The sequence below is a fragment of the Falco naumanni genome, chromosome 2 (assembly GCF_017639655.2).
Source record: "Falco naumanni isolate bFalNau1 chromosome 2, bFalNau1.pat, whole genome shotgun sequence".
Taxonomy (NCBI): domain Eukaryota; kingdom Metazoa; phylum Chordata; class Aves; order Falconiformes; family Falconidae; genus Falco; species Falco naumanni.
In genome coordinates, this window is record NC_054055.1 from 98,401,908 (window position 1) to 98,425,869 (window position 23,962).

Sequence of the window (23,962 nt, forward strand, 5' to 3'; positions counted from 1 at the left end):
CACTAGCCAAGTCAGCGCTCAGGTTGGTGAGAGGAGATGGGGCTACAGCCATGAAAGCACCAGCTGCTAATTTGCTGCTAATTGAGATGCCCTCTTTCCTTTCCCTTTAAAATACTTAGAGGCAATTTTGGTACCTAATATTTGGAATTGTTCCTTCACGGTGGCAGGGATGGTGCGAAGACCACACAGACACTTCCAAAAATGTTAGAGATCTTTCTGTAGTAGGAGAAGGAAACAGCCAGCCTCTTACTCCTTTTAGCTAGGCTCAGCTTCCCAAAAGCTTGGATAATTTTTAAACCCTTTTTCATTACTTTGTCATGCTAGGACGATTGTTTTAGACAAAAAACAAAGTGATATACTATTTAGGCAAGCATCTTTCACAGTAGTACAGCCACATACAGCTTGAAGTAGGTAAGTTCATAGCCATGAGATAACAGACCTGCAACACCAGCACATGAAAGACAGTAAGTAGGAACTAACTTTCAAAATGACCACTTAAACTGGCTTAAGCCATTGGAAGAAATTCAGGTTACATCTAGTTTTAGGCTAAGACAACTAACGAGTGGTATGTATCATCAACGTAGAGAATGATTTGATGCATCTTGTATCTTTCCTGATGACTATTTCATTCTTCCCCTGTTGACACCAGATACCGCTATTTATATGTTGCTATTCAGCCTAGTTAATGCTAGGTAAGTTAATACCCCATTTGCTCAGATCTTCTCATAATCATGACTACCCACCAGATAGTACCCAGTTGCCTTCCATTTATACAAGTGTTCATTTCTAAGTTGTGATTACATTTATTAATTTGTCTTAGGATGATAAATCCAATTTTCTAAACTCTTATCATTCATATGGGGAAGGACCACTTACTCCATGTGTCGGTAGAGCTTCACAATATTACTCTTTAAGAGTGGCTTAAATCACTTATGACTTCCAGAATTATGTCATTTGGATCCTCCAATAGTTAATGATTCAGAGGGAGTCTGTCTAAAAAAAAAATAATAAAAATTACTCCATTGCTTCCTACTGTAGTGTCTGTTCTATAAATTTTTAAGAGTTAAACTTTTCAGAGCTACGGATATTTAGCTACACCTCAACAGCTTGTGATGACATGTGAAATTCACTTTTGTTTGGAAGGGAAGCTAGCTGCCCATTGAACTAGAAGACTAAAAAGCAGAGAAAAGTTGAATTTAAAGACAGTCAGTTGTTGATGGTCTTCACCACAATAATAGGAAACCAGGTGTGAAGCAGCAACTTCCTTGTGAGAGACTCAAGAAAAATACTTTTTCTGTCTTGTTTTCTTATTGCTTTTACAGCTAGTTGGTTATCATTTTCTTTTCTTTTTTCCTCTTTAACGTACCATGAATTCATTTCAGGTGAGCGATAAAATAATATTTTTTAGTTCTTTCTGTGAATTGGGATTTCAGCATAAAACCTTCAAATTCTTCCTGAAAGAAAAGAGGGTACTATTCTCATAATTTGTATTTTATAGTGTGTACTGCAATATCTTCTGTATGCAATACCTTATTATTTATTAAGAACAAAGAACTATCATATATTTTTTTCTCACATGGTATTGATAGAAAAATAATTTTTAAAAAAATCTTCTAAAACAAACTACTTGTTTTTACCCCATGGCCTCTTCCCTCTGCCAATGAAGAAGGAATCTCATCTAAGATTTTGTTTAGAAATAGGAAAATGAACTCCAAAACATTATGAAACTTACCCAAGCATCATCAAAAAGAAAAGTTACTCTCAAATTCAGAATTCCAAATCTGAGACAGCTTTTCAGAATCCTCAAAAATCTGTCTTTTTACAGGGAACAGTAAGCCCAGACCAGTCCTGGCAAGGCTTTGCCAGTCTGGTAATTGCCAGACTGCAAAGAGGAAAAGAAACCACTGTGAAATGGCATACAGCAGTTCAGACCAGTTCTAATCAATCATATACAATACTCTAGATTTGTAGCAAACTAAGCTTCACGACCATCATCCAGCGCAGTAAGCAAATAAAGTTAGCAGCAAGTTGGCAAAAAGAAGTGCTAAATAAAACCATATTTTCAAAGAAAAAAATAGGTTTTAACTATTTATTGGTTACTCTGACATCTTTCATTCCAAAATGTGCCATATTTGCCAAACTGTGATCAACAATTTGATTCTTACAGATTCAGCCTTGTGTTTATGAGTTTTGATTCCAGCATTTCCCAGTTCCATACCACCATAAAATTGTTTCAGCTGAAACCCATGTAATAGGCTGTATCTTAAGGGGAAGGAAGGGAAAATGCTCCATGGAATTCAATGTTGAAATGACCATTATGAAATCCCACTTACACATATTCAGCAGTGGTTTTTGTAAATGTGCATCTTCAGTCTTTATTTATTTTTAGTGCTTTCTCCAGAAGATGTCTGGAAACAGTGCTTGTATTAAAAACAGATGTCAGGGTGCCAATGCTAGAGAATCTGTCTGAACAAATCAAAAACTATAAAGATCATAAGGTTTGCAACAAAGCTGAGTACAATATTGCAGCAATAAATCTTTATTTGCAAAGTTTGCTTTTTTTTCTCTGTCTTTTGACTCATATTCCCCTTCTCATTTTGCTCTTAGGAAAAAGAAAAAAAAGACAATGTGCATCCACCCAGAAAATAAAGCCAACCCCAGAAGACTTTTGCTTTGTGGTATGGATGAATCTGGGACAATGTAATTTTCAGATAGCAATGAAAAATCATATTTTCTTGGTAAGTTTCCATACCTAATATAATAAGGTAAATAATTCCCACAGGAGCTTTGTTTCACAGTTATATCTTCTGTATTGTACATCCTCTGTGTATGAGAGTTTATAAGATATATACTTTGTACAATTTTTTACAGTGCTTAAAACTCCCAGTTGAGATCAAAATTCTCCATGTCAGATGTTACATGAATGACCATACAAATAAAGGTCAGATCCTTACCCTGAAAAACCATACAGGCTTGCTTTTTTTTTCTTATTCTATGTATCAATAATTTAAAGACAAAATGAGACATGTATTTATGGAGTACTAAGTATTGACTGAAAGAATAGCTTAGCAGCTCCCTGACAGCTTAATAAATTGACAAAAATCCATGGTTTTGGGGGGAATAGCGGGAGGTCTACTTTGTTCAGAGGACAAACTTCATCCTTCTTGAATATCCCTTTGCTGTGATATAATTATATTTAAAATATAATGGACACCAGTAGTTAAAAGGCAGAAAGAGACAGAAGTGCTTTTTCATGCTATGTACTGTTAACAACCAATTCATGAGCCTTTGATGAAGAAAGTTTTTTGGCTTATTTCATTTTATGGTGGAGGCATTGTTTATGAAGTACAAATCTTCTAACCTGACATAAATGGAATATTTTGTGGGAGTATAGACTGCTTGGTTTTTTGTGTTGTTTTTTTTGTTTTGTTTTGTTTTTTTAAATGCTCATTTGGGAATCTGCCTACAGTGCAGTATTTTAACTGAGGCTAACCCTGAACCCAATGCCCAGTTCATTATAGTACTTCTCTTTCTCATTTAAGCTAATGACAAAAAGACTCCCTGACTTCAGAAAAGTATGGTCCTGCCATAGGTGGGCTGTGTATGACTCAAACACATAATCTTTCCTCATTGCACTAAGCCACAGCAGACTTGTGAGTAGCTCATTGCAGATCCAGAGGGCACTCATGTTTCAGCATGTTACATGCTGTGCAGGACAGCTATCTCACCTCCGCCTGCCCTGTCTGTGAGAAAGTTAAGAATCATGTTCCCTCCTTTGAGCAATCAGTGTTGAAGACTGACTTCATCTAATGCAGGGCATATTCTGTAACTATGGAGTCACATAAATGGTCCAAAGATGTAGAAATTGCCTGATTATTTTTTAAAATGTAAAAAAAATAAATGTCTGAGTTGGCTTTTGAAGCTCTCTGAGTTTTGTTAGCAGAGTTTTAGAAGCAAGCACATAATTTTCTCTTTGTCAATTACAAAGAAAACATGAAGTAGCAAAAGCTCCTGTATTATAGAAATAGTTGGATGTTTTTCCATCATCTGACACAGTGTATTTTACTTAAAGCAAGGCAGCCAAATCTTGACTTTACCTAACTTAGCAGTAAGGGCCTCATTCAAGTCTTCTCTCTTGTGTAGTATGATCCAAAATTAACATGATTTATCATAAAAATAAAGTGAGATTTAGCTACCGTTAAGAACCTATCAGACACATCTAAATAGTCACCCTAAGCTCATTACATAGTTAAATGTAGTAATTATGTTGAGCACATAATCAGCACATATTCAGTTACAACATATTAGTTATCCCCATCTACTTGTCCCACATATGAAGGCAACTGATGCCACCAGTGGCACCCACACCAGGGCACCTGAACCGCAGTCTTACTTTCCGCTGACTGCAGGGGAAGCTTTGACAGCCGGTTCAGGTGTGGTAGACATTTATATTTTACATACCCAAATTTCATCTGGTTTAACTGGGAGCTGAATCTTAGCACATTTATATAGCTAAACTAGATCTGATTTTTAGAACAGGTCATCCCCTCAGCAATTAAATGGCAGATGAAGGTGGGAGTGGATATATAGCTCCATAGGTTGTTTCTAGACTAATGCCAGAAGCATGCACAAACACATACCATAATTCCTCGGTCAGGAAAACATGAGCCTTAGCCTGAACAAGCCTGGTTATGACTTTTGGGAATCTATTTGCTCAGCTAGCCATCATTTCAAGTTTCCCTGTTATTTAACAAGTCAAAATACATCTAGTTTGTTGCACAAGCTGCAAAACAAGCCTGCAACATCAGTTTGAATGGGAGACAGATTGTACCATGCAGTGCTAAGGTATGATTTGGAAAGTGATAAAAGCAGAAGACAGTGCTAATATCATCCATTTCTATACTGGCTTGCTTGTTTTTACCCATTTATTACAAAATATTTTGATTACTATACAACTTCTTATGAAAAATGAGGAAAATGCAGAAATGAATATTGCATAAATTATGTTTTGTCTGCTTTTTGTGCAATCTCAGTCTTGTAGGTATTGCATACTCCTCATCATATTTCATAACTCTGCTACTCTTCCCACAGTTCACTATAACATGGCTTAATATTTTTTATTTTCTTATATTCTTTTTTTCAGTAACACTATTGTCAAGGTATTTTCTGAAGTTAGGATTTCAGGTGACAGTTTTGTGTTTTAAATTTCAATTATCATCTGAGACTGGAAAAAATAGACTTCTATCTTCTACCCTTCGTTTATTGTAGTTTTTTAATTAGACAAAAGTTGTAGAGTCTTTTTAAATCATAGACTATCTTGAGTTGGAAGGGACCAGGATCATTGATAGATTATTGCTTTAAAGAGTATTGAATTCCCATTTTTTGTTCCATTTGAAAGCCCTGGTAAGAGGATTTTTTAAGGAAAGTATATAAATTGAAGAAATTACTGTTTTCTTCTCTTGCCTAGAACAATACATCTAGGTGCAGAACATAAGGAAGACAATGTACCTTTAAACGTGTCCTACAGAACTCTGCTATTTTTATTTTTAGTTTTAAATTTAACTTTTTCCTTTTTTCCATATTATCAACATAAAGATAAGATCATAATGACATGTCATCATTATTGCTGTCATCACCTATTATTCTTTAGAGTAACACTCACTATATTATTTCTGTGTATCTTTAACCTCCTGCAAATTGTCCTCACTAGTGTAGATTTTAATACCATAGAATACTTGTCATTGTGTAAAAAAAAAAAAAAACAACAAAGGAAACTTGATACTGTTATAAGGATTTTAAAACAAGAGCTTCTCATCTAAATATCAGATTTGCTTTCTTTAAGGCCCTTTTGGGTGAAATATTACTTCTATGTACATCATATTATCCATTCTATTGAAATAATTTCAGCCAGCTTTTTCAAAAGCAAATTATCCATTTTTTGCTACAGATATGTATTTTGAGAATAGAGAATATTCAGACACTCATAAATCTTCAAAACAAATCTGAAATCTTCCTTAATGTTTAAAACATCCAAAGAGAAGCAGTCATTCTCCAAAAAGAGATTGCAAAAATGACAAATCAACCAGTCTTGAAATTAAGTATTGCAGCTCAGAAAGTTGAAAAAGAGCGACATATTCACTTGAAAAATTCAACAAGCTTTTTCTCGGAATTTTGTTTTCTGCAAAGTTACAGAAGAAATGCAAGTATTTAGGAGGTGCAAACTCTACTCTTCATTTTGCCTTTGCATTTTGCCTTTGCTGGGTCATGTTGATTAAGCTGCTGCACTCTTCAGTGTGTCTGTGAGTCTTCCTGCTCCCATGCTTTTTTCCAGTCCATAAGACATTTGAGGCCAGAAAGTTCAATCCTCAGTACTGCACTCGGGACTTTCAGGTAGTGTTATGGCAAAATATGTCATAATAACTCAGTTCCAGGGCCTTGGGCACACCTTCACGCTGAAAGGTTACCCGCCTGTGGTGCCAGGCTGGATGCTGTTGCAGATGTGTCAGTCCCTGGCCACCCACCTCACCAGCCCTCATCCTCACCCCAACCTGTGGCCTGAGTTGTGGCCAAATCTCTGTGTGACTACTGCAGCTTTGTCACCGTTCCCACTCCAGCCCTGCTCCTTTGCTGGGTGCTGCACGACAAACCTTGCTTGGGGAGGGCACGGTCCTGCCTGACCAAGGCTGCTCTTGGCTCCCAGCTGCCTCCTGCAGGGCAGCTATCCCTCTGGGTGCCCTGGTAGAGGTTTTTTACAATAATCTCATCTTTACATAGAGCTAGATGCCATGTTAATTTTAACAGCTTAAAATGAAGCATGATAGAGAATGGCAATAAGAAAGACAATGGAAAACAGTGTTTTAGTAAGTGGTGAACCTGAATCGGTGGTTGATTAGTCATGTTACATTTTTCATGATGACTTAAGTTATGACTTTAAATAAGCTATATTTCTGTGTTGCACTGTCAATACTGAAATATTAATGGAAATATGTCCCCTCTAGTCTACTGAATATTGAAAACAGAACTAAAAAATATTGTTCACTGTCATCTTTCCGGCCACAAAGGCAACATGATGGCCATGACAGGGTGCTGTCATTTTCAGACCACAGACTGTTGAGGAGTTATTGATCTGATTCTTCTGATTCTGTATTTATTGCTGGCTCTTTTTTTGCATTCCATATTTTATTATCATAATTATTATGGGGACAGAAAAAGTAAGATGCTTATAGTGCTAGAAATGATTTCTCAGTCCCTAATGTTGACAGCATCTTATTGTCTAAAGACACGAGATTGGAAGAAATAACTCAGCAATTGAGTCCCATCTTCTGTCATCACAGGGGTGAAGCATTTAAGCTGTAAATGTCCTCAGAACCTCTGGTCTGTATGTTGTTGCTGCCCCACGTACTGCTGACTACAGGTCACATCCACAAACTCAAAAATTCAATGTAATATGCCAGATAAAGAGGAAAGGCAAGACAAAAGATTTTCCAACAACAATAATTGGGGATTTAAGTGAAAAGTCTGGATGATCTGAAGACATGGGCTACACTTCAAGGGACAAAAGGATAAAAAAATCTAGGCTCCAATGCTACCACTTAAGAAGAGCAAGGATATCGCTAACTGCAGGCAGTTTCCAGTGTTTCAGAGGAGAGTAAAAATAAACATGAAATATTGCTAAGATAGATATTAAAATTAGGAAAAGATTCCTGAATTAAGCAGGTTATTTGTGAAAGTTATAAAGTATGTGATTGCCATAGCAAAGGCAATAGTACAAACATATACCATCAGGAAAAAACTACTGTACGTTATTTCAAATTCTTCTCAAAACACCTATGACATACTGCTTTGGCTTCTTGCTCAGGAACACCCTTATACACACTTACAGTCTATTTTATCTGTGACTGCAACTACTATCCTCTCTAAAATACTGAGAAAGTTAAAATATCTAGACACTGCAAGAATGTGTAGTAAACACAAGTTTTGTTTTACACATAATTTTGCAGCTAAAAAATAATTACAGAGGTTGAAATCAGTTATTATAAAAACTGAAGAACATTTTTTTCCTGTAAAACAAAAAAATGAGTTGCTGTGTATCTAAACATAGAGTTGTAGGTTTACTTTTAGTAATGCTATTCAAAGCTAATGTTTTAAAATTTTAGTACATCAGAGTGTAAGGAGAAAAATAAAAACTTCTAATCTTCACTTTCCATAATGGAAAATGATGCAGAGGATGACCAAGCGGTTTCTTTGAAACAGAGTGCTGGAAGACGTTTGAACATGAGATATTCTTCCTTTTTCTTCAATTCTACTATGGAAAACAGATGCAGGTTATTTTGATCTAAATATTCTGCCTTGTATAGAAGGAATTACAAACACTGCAATTTGTTGTTTCTTTCAATAGAAAATGGAAGAAAAGCAGTTCTCCAAACCATATTGACAGTGATGATAGCTGCAATTAACCGTTCAAGCAGTCAGCATCATCTTTGCCTGTGGCATGATCCACAGTGGGAATTTATTGGTTTTTCAGGTAACAATAATTAATGTTATGGATTCCAAACCATAAAGAAATTAATTTTTCACAACCTTACTAGTGACTCAGTTTGCTTCCTGGTTTCCTATAAGCCCTACTCTCCAAATCGTTCATGCTAGAGACATGTCATTGCACTTCAGCCTGGATTTGCAATGAACCAACTGTATCCTCTCACAGTGAAACCCAAGTATGGCTAAGTCACCCCTGCACAGCAGCAGCTACATTCTGCAAACACTCACTGCACAAGCCAATAACCACCTCTCAGCCAGGAGACATGCTGTGCTCTCAGAAGGAAATAATGGGGACATTTTCTATAGGTCTCAAATCATAGTCCAACAGACATCTCATATTACCAGTCCTTTATGAATCCTGCTCTTACATAAGTAGAATACATTTACATTCTGAGTAAATCAAGAGGCCTTATGTCTGTGTTCTAAGCCAAAAAATGTATGGAGCTTTCAGTGGGCTCCCACTAATACATCTGAATTCCAGTGGAATTAATTAGCTTATTTTCAGTACAATGCTACAGTGCTATGTGGTTCTTCTCATCTTAAGGAATGGGCAAACCAAGAGGCAGAAATTAACTCCTATATGCCAGCAACGTACAGTGACAATGCATCATTTCATTCATGGACCACTTCAATTAGATGGACTGCAAAAGCATGTAATTTTCTCTTTAAAAACTGGATAACCTGTAAAATCATAGACTGTCTTCATAAATTTCTGTTTTTCAATTATTTTCAAGCCTGCTCTTTTCAGAGTGTTCCTAATTAATAAAACAAGACCACCCAAGAAGAGCACCTAAAGCAAATTACTACTTAATTAAAAACAAGCTTACAGCTCAACACATAGTGTAAAGATAAGAACCACTATATTCAATAACGCTGGAAATGTATATATATTACAGTATTTTTACTAAGCTCACTAGCTCTTGATACAGGCTGGCAGGTTTGCTTTTCACTTTCCATTTTCATAAATTGATCTGAGTTTCTGGATGACTTCAAGGCTTCAAGAATGGGTTTGCCCACTCTAGTATCCTTATTTGCTGTAAGCAAATTTCTTAATGGTAGTAACTTCGGATATCATAACCTCTTGGAAGTACAGAAGAGGAATATCAAAGGCTTCTCCTTGAAGAAGTTGCTTTATCAAAGTGTTACATGCCAAACAGTTTAAAGTTTTATCATGTCAGAGATTTATTCCATGAACAAAACCAATTGCAGTTATCCTTTGACATGGTGAATGATTTGCAGGTCTGATCTGCATTATTGATTAACACCAACAGATAGTATAAGTCTTTGTTGTTGCACATAAGAGAGAAAGGACAAAAATATAGGTCAAAGTATAACTTGCCTTTTTAAATTGCGTTGCAAATACTTGTCTTAGCTTTTTCAACACCAACATTGTATTATCTTTATCAGAACGAAGTGCCTTCTGAACGCAGTTATGCACAGTATGTGACAGACATCTTTCAGCAGTTCTCAAAAGAAATGCTATTATCAATTGGAAAGATACAGTTAGGACCTTATTTTCTGATTGCTTTAACAAACAAGAAAGTAAAACTACATGAAAATATACTGAAAGAAAATAATAGGGTAATATTTATAAATTAGGTCATGTTCAAATCCGGAGTAGAAACCTTTACTACACAGACAGCAAAATAAGGATGTATGTCTTTTCTTACCTGTGTATATCAAGGATTGGTTTCCTCTTATATTTTCCCCTTTTTATTTTAAATATGTTATTATTGTGGTTGTTCTTGTCATGTCTAGAAAATTGTTAAGTCATAACATATCTGTAAGCCATATGTTTGGAAAGCTAGGAGGATGTAGCTTTCTGGTTTTGTAGATTAGCTCTGACCACCTCTAACATTTACTGTAAGGCTGTCTCCTCATTCTTTCTTACTGTGTATAAACCAGAAAATACTTATGTTCTGATAGTACATTATATAGTACCTCCTTGCCTCTACCTATGAAAAGTAATTTTAGATGCAGAGGAAGAGCTATATAGTAAGTCAGCCTGATTATACAGGTGTTGCTAGTTTCTTTAAAGACAAACAGAAACAGGTGTAAGATTTGTTTCTGAGATAATAATTCTATGCCATGAAGAAATTTATGTGCTATGGGCTTACTCTTCACAGTTGGTTTCTGTTTTGAGTCCCTCAGGTGAAAGTTCAAATGCAAACTGAGATGACTGTGTGGATTTAATCTGGAACTTGCAAAGCCCTGACTCCATAGTTTAAAATTTAATCCAGACCAGTTGTATTTTTTGTGCTGTGGCAAACAGAGAATAGCTAATTCCTTGTGTCAGATAGCTACCTAATCTATCTAGACTCCAGACATGGACTTCCATGGAAGGACTGTTTTGTGACTAGATTTATGCATCTGAACAGGCTACAAAGACAATATACCGGAGCATATGCTTGCTATGATTAGAAATTGCTCATTGTGTTGTACACACATGAGATGGTTCATTTGTGTTTTTCTCCCAAACAACAAAAACAATGAAAAAAAAACTAAAAAAAATTACATATGCCTAAAAAGGCTTGCAGTCCAGGAAGAACAATCTCAAAAAGATGGTTAGAAAAGCTCTGTTCCCATTATTGTTTTAGCAAACTTGATGTACATTTGAAAGAACTGAACAAAAGAGCAGGGTTACACTATTTTATATTTCCAGGACAATATAGTTATGATATTTGGTTGCCAAGATCATCTACAAAATTATCTACTTGTACTATCACTCTTTCCTAAACAGACAGTCTCCGCTGTATCAATAATCTAGGTCCTCTATGCTTAAATCCTAACTTCAGCTGAAATACCTAATAGTTTGTCAAAAATATAAGATATTCACATCCCTCAATGCCCTATCAACATGCAGAAATAGGATTCCTGGTACATGTGATGAGCCCAAAATATATTCCATAATGTTCACGTTCCTTTGAGCACAAAGGCTTTAACGTACTCATTGTCCTCACCTTTTGATAGCTAAGAAAGATAAAAAAGTGTCAGTGAGTTACACTTACTGAGTAGACAGATGATATTAAATACTATGCCTTTCACTAAGTTTATGATACATCAGATGGTGTTGCTCACTGTATGATCTACTCTAATATTGCACCTGCACCCTTCACCTTAGATATTCAGAGATAATTCCTGCCCAAAGGTATACAGTTTCTTTCCAAGAAACATCTATTTTAGCTGTTAAATTGGCAGGTAAGCCGTATTCTGTCGAGAGTGACCTTGAAGCATTTCTTAGGGTAGCCACCCCTTTTCTTTCCATTTCCCAGGAAATTATATAACGCAGCCTGGGTTGTTCATGCACTGTCCACAACATGCACATCTGACATGTACTGGATGGATCTTCATTGATGAGTGACTGCAACAAGCAGTCAGGTCACCACAAAAGACCATTCCTTATTTCACTGTGCTGCTTCATTCAAGAATGTAGTGGTGTCTCTGGCTGGACCACACCATTATGCATTCTCTACAGCATCTGATCCTTAGCTCCCACAAGGCAGCAAGCACGAGAACTATGGATATACTAAACTGGTGGAGAGTGTGAGCCTATTCAGACTCTAGTCTTCCTTTATAATTGTGGTAAAGCCATTTGGAATACAAGGAATTACTTTTTTTATTGTTATTGGCAAAATCACATATCCATTGAAAATTAACCCTGATGTCATAAATGCAATCTGTCCTTTTGCAGGGTTTAGTTGACATATACTCTTAATTTTCTTCAATATTATATTAATCATACATGATTGTAGAAGCAGAAAATCAATCTACTTAGAGCTGAAAGTCTTTCTGAGAAGTTGCTGCCATAGAGGTGTTCCTTTGTACTTGGTTTGGCAATGTTAGAGGTGGTGTGCAATATGGAAAGATTAAAATGTTCCTGTACAGAAAGGTCCAGAGTTTAACTGCATGAGCTGTGTTGTCTAATACTGATATTATACATCTATTATACATATATATACAGTATATACAGTATATACTACATGATAGCACTGCCAGCACTACTGTCTGGATACCTCTGTATTCGATTCCTATTCCAAACGGGGAATGACAGAGATGAAGTTCTTTTAAGCCTATCACAAATTCTCATCTGTAGGAGGCAAACAGTGGAATTCTTCCCATGAGGCCATCAAGTTCCAATAAACTTACCATTTTGAAAGTTTAATTGCATCGCTTAAGGCTGATTAGCTCTCCCAGTACTTCTTTGGGGCTCGGTGAGCAGTCAAAACCTTGGTCTGCCCGAACTCCTTGCTATGACTTGAGAAGCCTATTTCTATGATATATATCACCAAAAGACAAGGAGAAACTCAGAGATTTTAATTACCACAGGAAACCAATTGCCATTCAGCCATTAACTACTGTAGACTACCATTAGGGCTTTAATATTTATTAAAGATTTTAAATTTCCTTAGATTTGTGAAATGATCTTTGTGCCTCAAATAAAATAAATAGATAGAATAGGTGGTGTAACCTTTCATTGGGAGGATTGCAACTCACTTTCCAACATTTAGTAAATATATTTTCTGCACACTTTGTTTTATCATCTTCTGTGTTTGCTGTCTTTTGTCAATCTCACATATTCCTCCAGACCTTTGCTGAGGCAGCAACAGGCTCCATGAGTTGAACAGTGTAGTACACCAACAACAGCTGTTTTGACATTGACTGCAGGTTGAAAGTGATTGGCCCAGCTCTTTCTTATGCTTACGTACTTCTGTAAACAATACATCAACTGAATTTAATACTAGTAAAATAAAAAAGTACTATTAAAAATAACCAAGATCCGCAAACCATTTCCTTTCTGGCATTGGTGATCAGAATTATTTATTACAAGCTTGAGCATTACCCACTAAACCATTTAATCACAATATTTTTGGCAGCTATGACAGAAGTAGTCAGACATTAAATGTGAAGCTCTCGTTCTACAGTGCCTGGAGGTAACTAATCAATGTGGCAAAGATCTTCTGGGTGCAGAAGATGTATATCTCACCTTCCAGTGATTAGTTTGTCAAAGACACAAGATCTATGAATATACTTATTTAATCTGTCAAAAGAATATAGTATAGCCTGGAAAGTCATCATCAAACCTGATGTAGCAGAAAATTTCTAACTATTGATTAGATTCAAACATTCATTTCAATCTGAACATGTACTTTGGTGCATCAATAGGTCAAGTAGCTTATGAGTGCAACCCAATAATATTGTAATCTTGAGTCAGCAAGTTAATACACCCTTGAGTACTTCAAATTATTTTCTGCTGGGATGACTTTTAAAGAGAAAGGAGGGTTAGTGTAAGTACAGAATAATAGATTGAGGTTGTGTTCATCTACGCCATCTCTCATCTTTTTTGGTCCAAGTCCTGTGATGTAGCAGGTGCAGGCAGTTATTTCAGGTTTTATATTCAGTATTTATGAAACAAAATTAACAGAAGTAAGACTCTAAACTCATTCATCCATTAAAAAAACCCTCTAGTATCAGAATGACCTGTGGAATAGGGAGAGGTTAAAAAAAAGAAGAAAGCAAGCAAACTAAAGTAAGATTTATCTAAGCCTCCTGTCACTTCTGTCAAAAGAAGCTTAAATGGAAAAAAAAAAACCAAAACCAACAACCCACACAAATTACTCCCAACTCCCTGAAACAACTATATAAATAATACACTTGAAGTATTTTATTCTGAAAGGAGGAAAACTTTTCTATGGCAATTTTTTTTCTAAACAGTGGAATAATGCACCTACGGAGTTTGATTTTGAAAATACCTTATAATTCATCATGTATGTCACAATCATAACGCTGGATTTGTTGTGTTCCTTTTGGATTATATTATTAATAGGATTTTCAGCTATTTGGTTAGGTGAAGTGTTTTAATGTGTGTGATTTACTTTATTTTTGCATTATGCATTATTGATAACAGACTCCTGCAAATTTTATGCTATATTGTTCCTCATAACCAACCAAAAAAGAACCCATTTCCCTTATTTTCCCACTAACAGTAAAATCATTTATATGTGTTACACCAGAAGGAACTGGAATAGAGTCTTTAGGGAACTTAAGAAAACCAGCATTTCCAAATTTTTACACCTTGATGGAGTCACTCAGCAGGAAATACAGCGGTCATCAAACCCATGAAAACCATAACTTCTACTTACGATTTAATTAATCAGAATTAGAAAATAAAGGAGTTATTTTCTTATGTGTACATGTTGCATTGTTTCTAACTACAGACAAGAACTATTTTACAGATAATGTAATATGGAAGTTCAATAATTAATCTAATTAATCTGTGTATATAAACACAAGTATTTTATGAATTAAAGTATATTCACGTACATATCCATGTATAGCCATATATATACACATGTACATATATACACACCTTTATAGATACATACACACACATGCGTATTTATAGTGTAGTGTATTTACAGGAAAATATCTTTATATGTTTTTTCCTACATAAATCCTTGTGCATTGGACATACGTATTGGACTAAATACTCTAAGGAGATTTTTCTTTTTCACAGATAAAAGAATAACTTGGACCTAAAGATTTTTTTTTTTCTTATTCTACCTAAAGTTTAGGTAGAATTGTTTCCTTTTCCTTGCAGTTGTCTGTAAAGCTCTTTTTCCTGAATTACTCTTGGTTTTATGCAGTAATAATGTTAAAAAATTGTTAAAGAAAGCTATACATAAAGTGATATTTTTTCTTTGTTTTATTATTGTTGACAGTTGCACAGTCACTTTTCAGAGAAATTTTTCAAACAACTTTTAAAGCGGGTTTTCTTTTTTCCTTAAAACTTCACGTGACTTTTAAACTTATTCTGTTACTTAAGTAAACACACCACTGAAAAAATGTTTTGCTAATTGCAAGGTGCACATTTTTTGGTGACACCCATTTTACTGACCGGAGCTGAGTGGGAGGACCATCCTGTAACTATCAAACTTTATTCAGCCCCATAAATTTAATTAGCAACTACTCAGGAATAAGCTGCCAAACTAAGATGACACAGTTTGGGCTGTACAAAAGAGGAGGGGAAGAGAGAGGCCAAGGATGGAGTCTGCCTACATTTGTGCAGAGACCTTTACTATACCGTGTATTTGTGATGCGGCTTCCAGGGAAGCAGGCAGTGGCCAAATACTGTGGAGGCTGCTGGAGGCGCTTTGACACAGTGTGTTTGTGAATCAGCTGTGTCTTGCACAGTTGCTTGTGTGAACGTGGGCTGAGCCATCTCCAGCCCAAGTATGTGCACACCCTTGAATGACAAAATAGAGGACAATGCTGTTCTTATGCGTGTCTGAAGACCCTGTGCTCTGGTGACTCCCTCACAAAGGAGTCTGGCAGTTATGATTTTGTGCCCTAGATGTATTGACACAGAGCTGTTTATTTATTTATTTTGGGGAACAAATCCTTATAAAGCAGCTGTAGGCTAAACACTAAGACAAACTGCAGGCAGAGGTAGCTGCTTAGAGTAACATCTGCACTAACATATGTCAGGAGGGCTTAAAAAAGAATTTATTTCAGCATTTCATTTAGACTAATAATGCCAGCAAAGGGACATTATTAAATAGAGAGAATATGGATTTTGGAGACCATCAGTTCAGGAGAACTATCAGACTGAGAATCTAAACATATTTAGGTCAAGGTTGGATTATAAATTCAGAAACTTCTTCTTAATAGAGTATTTCCCTATTGATTCCTTTCTTTCTGACTCCTACTGTGTCTGCATCTGTTCCTTCTCTAAGTAGACAGAACGTGGAATAGATGCAAATACGATGCAGTTTGTTGATTAAATTCTTGGCTGTGTTTATCTGTTGGAAGCCTCACCATCAGGCAGTCAATTTAATCAAACAATAATCTTCAGTCAATAGTGATCTTTTATAAAAGACGTATCCATGGTGCCTGCTGCGTCCTGTATTTATTGAAGATGTATCTCTTCATGGGTTTTAACACAATTATCTAAAAATGAAAGTCAAGAGGATTATTTGTAAAAACAGGTAGTACCACATGTAACTTTTTTGTCCTGTCCCAAGACAATATAGCTCTTCTTTGGGATGAGTTAACACCACCCCTGGTATGGGCCAGAATATTATTCATTAAATTTCTGACATTCCCCATGGCTATGCAAAAGCATGAACAAATCAGCTTCTTTGCCAGTTCAGTGTTTTTTTCTGAGCATTGAAGTTGGTTAGCTGAGCCAACATTAGTCTCTTGGTTTAGACTCTGCTACAACCATGATTAAATTTGTGGGAGGGCAGGGGAGATTTCTGCTTTTCCCTTCCACTAAGAATTTCTCTAATCTTGCATAACACAGTATTTCAGTCTTCATAAAAAGTGTCGGCAGGTTGATGTTAAAAGGCGAGTGAAAAATTAGAGCTCTTAATATACCTAAATTAGAGGTAAACAAACTGGTTTCCCACAGTAGAAAGAATCAGAGATAGAGATGAAATGAGTGTGAATTATAAAACAGGTGTATCCTTTTTCTCAGGCACTTTTGGTTTTGTTGTTATTTTGAGCACTCCCACCCCCTGGAAGGTCCTTCACTTTATCCCCAGAAGCCACTACCCATAGTGAAAGACTTGCTGATTTTCATCTTCCTGAGACTGAACAGGACAAGCCCAAATTTTCAACCGTCTTGCATTGCCCCATCAGGCAGGACATACAGCTGCCTGCTCCTTTCTTGAAAGCCTCTCAGCAATGAGGCTCCACGATGTACCCCAGGTAATCTATTCTAACATTTCACCAGCTGTTAGGTGTTTTCGCTAATAGGCAGCTTTGGCTATATTTGCTATAATTTAGCCCATTGCTTTTTGCCCTGCCCACACTGATACAGAGCACAACTGCTCAATTGTTCAGCATGTCTTGTGCCTGAACACCACTGTCACATCACACATTGGTCTCTTTACCTTTAATTTAAACATTCCTGTTTCATTCATCTTTCTTGTAGGTCGGGCTTTCTAGACCTCTCTGGAGTCTCTGCAGTAGTTTCAAAAGGTTCTTGAAGGGCTGCCAAAAACCAGTAAAATACTCAGCTGAGGCCTTGTCAGTGCAGAGCAGAGCAAAGCAATCATTTGTCTGTCTAATATTTGCACTTTTCGCAGCAGCATGACATTGGTGACTCATGTTGTTCTTGTGATCCACCGTAACTGGTAGTTTTCTTTCTAAAGGACTGACATCAGTATAATTCAATTTTTAGACCTGATTTTTTCCCAGTGTTATCTGATAATGCATGCTTGAGTGCACAGCAATGTATTCTCTGTACTGAATTATACCTTTTTCACACCAATTTGCCAAGATCATGTTAAACTCTGTATACATATTCCTGGGAGTCCTCCCAGTATTGGTATGATCTCCAGATTTAATAATAACATTTTGTATCAGTCAGATATTAATAAATTTGTTAAGTAAAGCTGGACTAGGACAATTCCTGAAAAAAAACCAGGTTGGTATGCCCTTCAGTATGAGTATGACAATGAAAATGTGTTCTCTGGACATGGCTTTTCTTTATCCCTAAGGCTTCTTCTACTGTGATAGAATAAACCTGATGGGCTCAGCCTTTGCTTTTCTTTCACTCAGGCCCCCAAAAAACTGCCACTAGGCATCTGGTTTCACTAGACTATCCACTGAGCTACTTCAGCTAATTGGTATTTTCAATAACATTCATATCAGAATACAACTTTCCAACCATTCTAAACTGTTGTGTTCTCTTTTTAACTATACTACAATAATTCATTCAAAAAAATATAGAAAAATATTCTCTTTTTAAAAGTTACTTTACAGAAGAAGAAATAAATACAATTTCCCTTTTTCTCCAGAACAGTAAAAAAAATTACATTCACCTACTTCCTTTCTTCCTTTTGTGTCTATGCAAGTGATATTTATAATGGGTACTATGATTGTGTTAATACTGCCAAACAGCAGATCTACAGAGACTTTAGATCCTAAATAAGACATGGACTGCACTGCAAGAACTGTAAGAAATGCGAAGCAGTAAACCTATTATTCTTAACAAAAGGCATTCAGGGAAAATTGCTGTAAAATGTACTTCCTTAAGTTCCAAATGGTATTTGCAACTTCATATTATATTGGAAGGATTTTTTAGGCCATAAAACTTTGCATGCTTAACTCTGTGTTCACTCATTTTATACACATACTCAGCTGGAATTATTAGTGTCCTGTTTTAATGCCATCATTGTCTCTCTTCTTCTAGCTGTAGAAATATGCCTTTGCAAAACTCAAGGATGGAGTAGAAATAAAGCAGCAGACTAAATGCTTAGCAAAGGTAAGGAAAACAAATATATCTGAAGTAGAAGGATATATGCTTAAAAGTTAGTAATTTTGAAAACCATTTCTTGGCTTTAAATTTTCTTCATTTACCAGAGCTGTTGTAGGGCCATGGAAGTGTAGCATAAACAAAGAATCGCTTAGATAAACTTAAAAAATGAAGTTCTGTTTTCACCCTGAGGACTTAAATGTGTTATAAATGTGCTATATGAAGATTCACTTTATTGCAGATTGTGTCCGTTGCCACCCATACTTCTGCTTGTGCACCCACAAGAAGCGTCATGCCCTGTCTTTCCTGTAACTACCCCCTAGGCTGCTGAAGACAGCAACTGGATTCCCCCTGCCTCCTTGGGCCCTTTCCAGCTTCTCCTTCTGCATCATGCAACTTCCCCCTCTACAGCACTTCAGCCTGCTGTTTCAAAGGACTGCTGGCTTTGTTCTTGATCCCAGCAAAGCCAAAGGGAGTTAGCAAAGCCACGCTTTTGTAGAATCATGGCTATAAACGAGAGAACCATTTCAGAGGCGACACTTAATGAGCCATTAATAATTAATATTCTGGGCCAGGTTTTCTAGTTTCCTTGCATCTAACAGGTTATACTGGCAGCTGCACAAGGCTTTGAAACTCAGCAACGTGAGCTGGTGACTCAAAGCCTAGCTTCATGTGCCTGTTTTGCAGACTTGGGAAAAGCACACTCTCTGGTATGGCAAGTGTTAGCCCAGTACGCTGTACAGAAACAATTGCTGGCCTAATAAGGTGGTTTTTTTCCTTTAAAACTAAACTATATTTCACAGACATATATTTCAGCAACCTATAGGACCATTGAAGCCTGCTTAAAAAGATCTTAAAATTACATCTAGACCACATTTTCAAAGCTGTTCAGACATTTAAAGATGCATATTTAATTTTCTGGGCCTTAACAGTCTTTGAAGGATGCAGAATGCTAGTAGCTACCCAGTATCTGATTATTTATGCAATTATGTGCTTTGGTGCCAAGTCCATGAGGCCTTAATTCTATTAGTACTGCTTAATGACAAGAAGTGCATGAAGTTTCAGATCTAAATAGTACCATAATAGTTTATATCCAAGAATATTTTTTTCTTTCCCTTTTTAAAAATTTCCTCTTTAAAAATTACATTACTCCTTTTATTTTTTGTGTTGACAGTATTGATGAGCAAAATAGTTTCAGGGCTTTGTATCTAAAGGAAATGTTGTTTTTCTAAACCAAGGATTATTTTTATTAGGTATATGTCCAGTTGATGAAAGAAAATGTGTATAATGGCTGCTATTTGGCATCCCTGCTTGAAAAAGAGTCAGCTATCTGAAATATTTTCTTTACGAGCTATCTGTTAGATTTACTTACCAGATCAGCAGGGCAGTGAACTGTGACTACTATCTTCTGCAGAACTGGAAAACCTGAAATTCACACATCTGATCTTATTTCACTAATTGAGTGACCCTTTTTCCTCTCAGATGACAACTTCTGACTTCAAACAAACATTGCGCTGCTTTGTCAAAGCCTTTTTCACATTTCTGCTGAATGGTCTGTAGGTGTTTGATTCACATTATAGTCTGGTAATTAATGCAAGTACATGAAAAAAAATCTTCAGAAAGCCAGTGTTGGGATGTTATACTGTGACTAGCAGTAATCAAATGCATGTGCATACATTTTCTTTCCTTTTTTTCCCCTTCATTTGAACACACATATTAAAGAATTATAAAGGACCTTCCTCTGAACATCCAAAAATAATATTGACATAGAATTTCATTCCCTTTCAGTCTTTTCTTGGAACAGTTCCTGGCTGGTTTGGTATACGTATGAAGTGTTGTTGCATTGGTCAAGACTGGAATGTCTGCAGGAAGATTTCAACCTGTCTAGATGAATTTTCATGAAGGAGCTATCTGATGTCCTGAGGGCTTTTGTTCGTTTGGTTGGTTTTTATTTTTTTTCTCATTTGGGAATATTTAAGTTTGATATTGGAAAGAAAAATAGATATCCAAATGTTTGCTTATGCTCTTCAGATCTTCTGAAGTTATCACTTATATTCAATATTATATGACCATATTCTTATGGGTTCAACAGACACTTGCAAAGGCAACTCAGAATCAATCCCACTTCCCTTTGTCCTGGAGCAGGGTTTTGAATCCTGATATCTCATGTAACAATGTATTCTGGTTATAATACTGTCTCCTCTGCATTTTGAGTGACTTCCTTCCAAGTTTTCATATTGAAACTATTTTGTTTTGAATTGCAAATGCCATGACAGGCAAAACTTGAACTGAAGTCTACCAGCTTAGTGACCACCAGGCTGCAAAATCATTCTTCTGCGTGGCCTGGCATATTCAGTGCCATCTATCCCATTCACTTCTGCTGAAAGTTTTTATTTCCATAACTACAGTAGTGAAGCTGAAAGGCCTATCATTCGTGAGTCCATAGCACATAGCTCCAGTTTAGCATTGGGCCACGATCAGAGGGAAACAGGAAGCCTTCAGAAAGTTTCCCCAATAAAACTGCGATTATTTAAATTTATTGTTTAAAAGATATTTAATCATTCCTCACAGCTGAGGAATTGAGCACTCTAGTGTAATATGTATTAATAAAGGTTAAAATTTTGTTGGAGAAGTAGTTGATTGACAATGTTACAACAATGTGAGTTACTACTCATTATGATAAAAATGGTTTAGACTTGTCTATGTATAAATGCAATCAAAACCTCCCATACTTAATCAGATTTCTGTTTATGGCCTAAGCTTACTCTAAATCAAAAGTGCAAGTACATGCCAATGAAACTAATTTGTAAACCAGCTCAGTCCTGGAACATGATATGGATCATGTCCTAACAGTTTATAATTATTTAATTATATTCAAAATAAGTAGTTCCCAGAGCAAAGAAGCTATTCTGAGGAACTAAATAAAGCAATAAGATCTTATAGGCAAATGTCATTGTTTGAGGCTGGTACTTCCTTTTTAATTTCCATTTCTGTAAAGTGGACAATGCAATTGATTTTAATTTCAATTTAAAATATGGAAGTTTGACAGAATACTACATACAACACAGAAGTTGCTGTGTAAATGCAAGAGGTTTTCTTTTTTTTTTAATTTATTGTGGTATATAGCTTCAGGTTTGATAGTCTGAGCTGGCGTTCTCATAGCTTCTTATGTCACTTAATTATTTTAATTATTTATTTTTTTAATAGCAAGTTATGTCATACAAAAAAATATCACAATACAGTACTCTTGGCCTCTAAAATGTGTTTTTATATTTCCTCTATAGATTGCTCTCTTTGGTCCATTATAAACAACATAATTAAACTGTATAGCTTATATTCATGAGTGATTCAATACATATACGCTGTTTGTGATGCTTTCATTTTTGTTTGGTGTTGACACTGCTAATACAAGGTTTCCATACTTATGACTCAGGAAAATGGGAAAAGTTAATTTGCAGAATTAACATTAAGACAAAAAAACCAAACCAAACCAAACAACAACAACAGCAACAACAACAACAACAAACAAACCTGGAAAATTTACAAAGGTAAAATATTCAATTCCCATACTCTTCCTGCTAACTCATGGAAGAAATACCCTTGTAAAGGGAACTGAGAAAACAGCATACCATTGCGCGTTATACAGGTTTTAACCTGACAGCAAAATCAAGGGTATTAGAACTGACAATACCTTTATCTAAAACTGGATGTTAGATAAACGTTTCTTTGTTTTTCTTGTACTTTCTCTGCCTTTTGAATCAAACACTACTGTGGAAGACTTAAATTCTTGATGTAAACTATCTGGATAAGCAAGTGAAGAAGATGAGTAAGTATCAGAATACTGTTACGAAAACTTTACTCCTGTTTAATGGTTATTGTTGTCTGTAACAATATTTTCATTCTTTACCTATTTCTTCTGCTTTGATATGTTGAAACATTTCTTTTTTAAAATTTAAGATAACAGCAGAGAAAGAAACTGGTACAAAGGTAGAATTTAAACATCTGAACAAGTTTAAGTCTCTCTGAACTGATGAATTAACTATAATACTCAAATTTGGTTTAGTTAACTATATGAAAAAGTGTGACAGATAAAGATTAATTTTCAATGAACAAAACGTTATGCTAAAAGCAGTTAACCCAACAAAAAACATCCCCTTCCCCCCAAAAAACAGAGAAGGTACCATTACATATTAGTTTCCTGAATAATTAAAATAAACTTTCATCTTATTTGGGATCTTGAGAATCAGTTGAGCCCAGACACATTTTAGAACATTGTTAAAAGTTGTGCTAAAGTCCTATTACTACATTGTGCCTTTCATATTGGAATGCATCTGCTTCTATTTCTCATGTACTTCAATGAGGATAATTTCCATGAAATCTTCATGTGGTTAAATGCAACAGATCTTTCCATTGTCAAACCACAGCAAAACTCTGTCAAGTATTGCTACAGTTTATTGAATTAGAACGTTCTAAGCAAACATCTTCTGGAGCTTATAGGGTTTGGCAATGGACTGACTGAATAGGAAAAATCAACTAGACAGTTAACAGATCAGACAAGGCAAAAGCTGGAGTAAAAAACCATAAGTTCTGACCATATATATCTTCCAGCTATCCCCAAAAAGGATGTATGCCAGGAAATCAGGACAGCCTGGGAATACGCATACTGTTCATATTGCTTAAAGGAATACACACACACTTATTGATATATTTGAAAATCCATCTCATTGATTGTTATGAATTCTCATTAAGATTATTAATAAGTTTCTCATTGTGGTAGTACATTTTCTTACTGTGGTCATGCTGCTTAACTGTTAAATGCCCACCGAGATGCTCGCTCATTTCCCCTCCTGAGCAGGATGGGGGAAGGGAAATGGGAAAAAACTCAAAGAATGAGAAAGCTAGTGGGCTGAGATAAAGACAGAGACATTGCTCAACAGTTACCATCAACGGCAAAGCAGATTTCACTTGGGGAAAAATAATTTATTGTCAGCCGAAATAGATTCAGCTACCAAGAAACAAAGAAAAACATTAAAATATCACCTTTCCTGCCCCGTCTCCAGGCTCCACTTCACTCCTTCACTCCAGAGTTACCTACCCAGCCTCAGAGGTGCAGGGAGGGCTGGCGCTGGGAGAGGGCTCATCTGTGTCCTGCAGCCAGTCCAT